Here is a 6,642-nt window from a genome sequence, read left to right as displayed (position 1 = left end):
TCCACTGGTTTAATGGATCTGATTGGGAACCACTGGTTTAATGGATCTGGTTGGGAACCACTGGTTTAATGGATCTGGTTGGGAACCACTGATTTAATGGATCTGATTGGGAACCACTGGTTTAATGGATCTGATTGGGAACCACTGGTTTAATGGAGCTGATTGGGAGCCACTGGTTTAATGGAGCTGATTGGGAATCACTGGTTTAATGGATCTGATTGGGAACCACTGGTTTAATGGAGCTGATTGGGAATCACTGGTTTAATGGAGCTGATTGGGAACCACTGGCTTAATGGATCTGATTGGGAACCACTGGTTTAATGGAGCTGATTGGAAGCCACTGGTTTAATGGAGCTGATTGGGAACCACTGGTTTAATGGATCTGGTTGGGAACCACTGATTTAATGGATCTGATTGGGAACCACTGGTTTAATGGATCTGATTGGGAACCACTGGTTTAATGGAGCTGATTGGGAGCCACTGGTTTAATGGAGCTGATTGGGAACCACTGGTTTAATGGATGTGATTGGGAACCACTGATTTAATGGATCTGAGTCACTGGCTTGCTGGTGCTCTTTCATGCCGTCCCTAGGAGGGGTGCGTCACTTGAGTGGGTTGAGTTACTGACGTGATCTTCCTGTCTGGGTTGGCGCCCCCCCTTGGTTTGTGCTGTGGTGGAGACCTTTGTGGGCTATACTCGGCCTTGTCTCAGGATTGTAAGTTGGTGGTTGAGGATTACCCTCTAGTGGTGCGGGGGCTGTGCTTTGGCAAAGTGGGTGGGGTTATATCCTTCCTATTTGGCCCTGTCCGGGGGTTTCTTCGGATGGGGCCACGGTGTCTCCTGACCGCTCCTGTCTCAGCCTCCAGTATTTATGCTGCAGTAGTTTGTGTCGGGGGGCTAGGGTCAGTTGGTTACCTGGAGTACTTCTCCTGTCTTATCCAGTGTCCTGTGTGAATTTTAAGTATGCTCTCTCTAATTCTCTCGTTCTCTCTTTCTCTCTGAGAACCTGAGCCCTAGGACCATACGTCAGGACTACCGGGCATGATGACACCTTGCTGTCCCCAGTCCGCCTGGCCTTGCTGCTATTCCAGTTTCAACTGTTCTGCCTGTGGTTACGGAACCCCTACCTGTCCCAGACCTGCTGTTTTCAACTCTTAATGATCGGCTATGAAAAGCCAACTGAGATTTATTCCTGATTATTATTTGACCATGCTTGTCATTTATGAACATTTTGAAAATCTTGGCTCTCTCTAATTTTCTCCTTCTCTCTTTCTTTCTCTCGGAGGACCTGAGCCCTAGGACCATACGTCGGGACTACCGGCCGTGGTGACTCCTTGCTGTCCCCAGTCCGCCTGGCCTTGCTGCTATTCCAGTTTCAACTGTTCTGCCTGCGGTTATGGAACCCCTACCTGTCCCAGACCTGCTGTTTTCAACTCTTAATGATCGGCTATGAAAAGCCAACTGAGATTTATTCCTGATTATTATTTGACCATGCTTGTCATTTATGGAAATTTTGAAAATCTTGGCTCTCTCTAATTTTCTCCTTCTCTCTTTCTTTCTCTCGGAGGACCTGGGCCCTAGGACCATGCGTCGGGACTGCCGCCCGTGGTGACTCCTTGCTGTCCCCAGTCCGCCTGGCCTTGCTGCTATTCCAGTTTCAGCTGTTCTGCCTGCGGTTATGGAACCGCTACCTGTCCCAGACCTGTTGTTTTTCAACTCTTGATGATCGGCTATGAAAAGCCAACTGAAAATTATTCATGATTATTATTTGACCATGCTTGTCACTTATGAACATTTTTGAACATCTTGGCATAGTTCTGTTATAATCTCCACCCGGCACAGCCAGAAGAGGACTGGCCACCCCTCATAGCCTGGTTCCTCTCTAGGTTTCTTCCTAGGTTTTGGCCTTTCTAGGGAGTTTTTCCTAGCCACCGTGCTTCTACACCTGCATTACTAGCTGTTTGGGGTTTTAGGCTGGGTGTCTGTACAGCACTTCGAGATATTAGCTGATGTACGAAGGGCTATATAAAATAAAATTGATTGATTGATTGATTGATCTGATTGGGAACCACTGGTTTAATGGATCTGATTGGGAACCACTGGTTTAATGGAGCTGATTGGGAGCCACTGGTTTAATGGATCTGATTGGGATCCACTGGTTTAATGGATGTGATTGGGAACCACTGGTTTAATGGATCTGTAAAATGCAGAAATAAAGCCCTTACGTATTTGAAGCCTCTAATTCAGATTTAATGAAGAGATCCTTAGTCGTACAGGCCAAGATGAAGAGATGCAAACTTTCTCTACTTACTGTGTGAGTCAGACTTGGCCCTCTGATTCATTCTAATGGGTTGTAAATGATGCTTTTAGTAGGCTAGCTTTCTCTACTCATTCAGAACTAATGAACCCGTACAGGGAAACAAGAGGAAATGGAACCAGACAGTGACCTAGACAAGACACGTTCTCTACTGCACTAATAACACAGTTTCTCGCAGTCTCACAAACATGAAATGGTTTATTTTAAGATTTTATTTTTGATGAACTGAAGTCTGTTGTGTTGTTTCTGCTGATGTTGATGATGTAACAGAAACAGTGTGTTGTATTGTTTCTGCTGCTGATGATGATGTAACAGAAACAGTGTGTTGTATTGTTTCTGCTGATGTTGATGATGTAACAGAAACAGTGTGTTGTGTTGTTTCTGCTGATGTTGATGATGTAACAGAAACAGTGTGTTCTATTGTTTCTGCTAAAGTTGATGATGTAACAGAAACAGTGTGTTGTATCGTTTCTGCTGATGTTGATGATGTAACAGAAACAGTGTGTTGTGTTGTTTCTGCTGATGTTGATGATGTAACAGAAACAGTGTGTTGTATTGTTTCTGCTGATGTTAATGATGTAACAGAAACAGTGTGTTGTATTGTTTCTGCTGATGTTGACGATGTAACAGAAACAGCGTGTTGTATTGTTTCTGCTGATGTTGACGATGTAACAGAAACAGTGTGTTGTATTGTTTCTGCTGATGTTGATGATGTAACAGAAGCCGTGTGTTGTATTGTTTCTGCTGATGTTGATGATGTAACAGAAGCCGTGTGTTGTATTGTTTCTGCTGATGTTGATGATGTAACAGAAACAGTGTGTTGTATTGTTTCTGCTGATGTTGATGATGTAACAGAAACAGTGTGTTGTATTGTTCCTGCTGATGTTGATGATGTAACAGAAACAGTGTGTTGTATTGTTTCTGCTGATGTTGATGATGTAACAGAAACAGTGTGTTGTATTGTTTCTGCTGATGTTGATGATGTAACAGAAACAGTGTGTTGTATTGTTTCTGCTGATGTTGATGATGTAACAGAAACAGTGTGTTGTATTGTTTCTGCTGATGTTGATGATGTAACAGAAACAGTGTGTTGTATTGTTTCTGCTGATGTTGATGATGTAACAGAAACAGTGTGTTCTATTGTTTCTGCTGATGTTGATGATGTAACAGAAATAGTGTGTTGTATTGTTTCTGCTGATGTTGATGATGTAACAGAAATAGTGTGTTGTATTGTTTCTGCTGATGTTGATGATGTAACAGAAACAGTGTGTTGTATTGTTTCTGCTGATGTTGATGATGTAACAGAAACAGTGTGTTGTATTGTTTCTGCTGATGTTGATGATGTAACAGAAACAGTGTGTTCTATTGTTTCTGCTGATGTTGATGATGTAACAGAAACAGTGTGTTGTATTGTTTCTGCTGATGTTGATGATGTAACAGAAACAGTGTGTTGTATTGTTTCTGCTGATGTTGATGATGTAACAGAAACAGTGTGTTGTATTGTTTCTGCTGATGTTGATGATGTAACAGAAACAGTGTGTTGTATTGTTTCTGCTGATGTTGATGATGTAACAGAAACAGTGTGTTGTATTGTTTCTGCTGATGTTGATGATGTAACAGAAACAGTGTGTTGTATTGTTTCTGCTGATGTTGATGATGTAACAGAAACAGTGTGTTGTATTGTTTCTGCTGATGTTGATGATGTAACAGAAACAGTGTGTTGTATTGTTTCTGCTGATGTTGATGATGTAACAGAAACAGTGTGTTGTATTGTTTCTGCTGATGTTGACGATGTAACAGAAACAGTGTGTTGTATTGTTTCTGCTGATGTTGATGATGTAACAGAAACAGTGTGTTGTATTGTTTCTGCTGATGTTGATGATGTAACAGATACAGTGTGTTGTATTGTTTCTGCTGATGTTGATGATGTAACAGAAACAGTGTGTTGTATTGTTTCTGCTGATGTTGATGATGTAACAGAAACAGTGTGTTCTATTGTTTCTGCTGATGTTGATGATGTAACAGAAACAGTGTGTTCTATTGTTTCTGCTGATGTTGATGATGTAACAGAAACAGTGTGTTCTATTGTTTCTGCTGATGATGATGATGTAACAGAAACAGTGTGTTGTATTGTTTCTGCTGATGTTGATGATGTAACAGAAACAGTGTGTTGTATTGTTTCTGCTGATGTTGATGATGTAACAGAAACAGTGTGTTGTATTGTTTCTGCTGATGTTGATGATGATGATGTAACAGAAACAGTGTGTTGTATTGTTTCTGCTGATGTTGATGATGTAACAGAAACAGTGTGTTGTATTGTTTCTGCTGATGTTGATGATGATGATGTAACAGAAACAGTGTGTTGTATTGTTTCTGCTGATGTTGATGATGATGATGTAACAGAAACAGTGTGTTGTATTGTTTCTGCTGATGTTGATGATGTAACAGAAACAGTGTGTTGTATTGTTTCTGCTGATGTTGATGATGTAACAGAAACAGTGTGTTGTATTGTTTCTGCTGATGTTGATGATGTAACAGAAACAGTGTGTTGTATTGTTTCTGCTGATGTTGATGATGTAACAGAAACAGTGTGTTGTATTGTTTCTGCTGATGTTGATGATGTAACAGAAACAGTGTGTTGTATTGTTTCTGCTGATGTTGACGATGTAACAGAAACAGTGTGTTGTATTGTTTCTGCTGATGTTGATGATGTAACAGAAACAGTGTGTTGTATTGTTTCTGCTGATGTTGATGATGTAACAGATACAGTGTGTTGTATTGTTTCTGCTGATGTTGATGATGTAACAGAAACAGTGTGTTGTATTGTTTCTGCTGATGTTGATGATGTAACAGAAACAGTGTGTTCTATTGTTTCTGCTGATGTTGATGATGTAACAGAAACAGTGTGTTGTATTGTTTCTGTTGATGTTGATGATGTAACAGAAACAGTGTGTTGTATTGTTTCTGCTGATGTTGATGATGTAACAGAAACAGTGTGTTCTATTGTTTCTGCTGATGTTGATGATGTAACAGAAACAGTGTGTTGTATTGTTTCTGCTGATGTTGATGATGTAACAGAAACAGTGTGTTCTATTGTTTCTGCTGATGTTGATGATGTAACAGAAACAGTGTGTTGTATTGTTTCTGCTGATGTTGATGATGTAACAGAAACAGTGTGTTCTATTGTTTCTGCTGATGTTGATGATGTAACAGAAACAGTGTGTTGTATTGTTTCTGCTGATGTTGATGATGTAACAGAAACAGTGTGTTGTATTGTTTCTGCTGATGTTGATGATGTAACAGAAACAGTGTGTTGTATTGTTTCTGCTGATGTTGATGATGTAACAGAAACAGTGTGTTCTATTGTTTCTGTTGATGTTGATGATGTAACAGAAACAGTGTGTTGTATTGTTTCTGCTGATGTTGATGATGTAACAAAAACAGTGTGTTCTATTGTTTCTGCTGATGTTGATGATGTAACAGAAACAGTGTGTTCTATTGTTTCTGCTGATGATGATGATGTAACAGAAACAGTGTGTTGTATTGTTTCTGCTGATGTTGATGATGTAACAGAAACAGTGTGTTGTATTGTTTCTGCTGATGATGATGATGTAACAGAAACAGTGTGTTGTATTGTTTCTGCTGATGTTGATGATGTAACAGAAACAGTGTGTTGTATTGTTTCTGCTGATGTTGATGATGATGATGTAACAGAAACAGTGTGTTGTATTGTTTCTGCTGATGTTGATGATGTAACAGAAACAGTGTGTTGTATTGTTTCTGCTGATGTTGATGATGATGATGTAACAGAAACAGTGTGTTGTATTGTTTCTGCTGATGTTGATGATGATGATGTAACAGAAACAGTGTGTTGTATTGTTTCTGCTGATGTTGATGATGTAACAGAAACAGTGTGTTGTATTGTTTCTGCTGATGTTGATGATGTAACAGAAACAGTGTGTTCTATTGTTTCTGCTGATGTTGATGATGTAACAGAAACAGTGTGTTGTATTGTTTCTGCTGATGTTGATGATGGAACAGAAACAGTGTGTTGTATTGTTTCTGCTGATGTTGATGATGTAACAGAAACAGTGTGTTCTATTGTTTCTGCTGATGTTGATGATGTAACAGAAACAGTGTGTTGTATTGTTTCTGCTGATGTTGATGATGTAACAGAAACAGTGTGTTCTATTGTTTCTGCTGATGTTGATGATGATGATGTAACAGAAACAGTGTGTTGTATTGTTTCTGCTGATGTTGATGATGATGATGTAACAGAAACAGTGTGTTGTATTGTTTCTGCTGATGTTGATGATGTAACAGA

The sequence above is a fragment of the Salvelinus alpinus genome, chromosome 11 (genome assembly GCF_045679555.1).
Source record: "Salvelinus alpinus chromosome 11, SLU_Salpinus.1, whole genome shotgun sequence".
In the NCBI taxonomy this organism is placed as follows: Eukaryota; Metazoa; Chordata; class Actinopteri; order Salmoniformes; family Salmonidae; genus Salvelinus; species Salvelinus alpinus.
The sequence above is the reverse complement of the archived record's forward strand: the minus strand, read 5'-3'. Positions refer to the sequence as shown.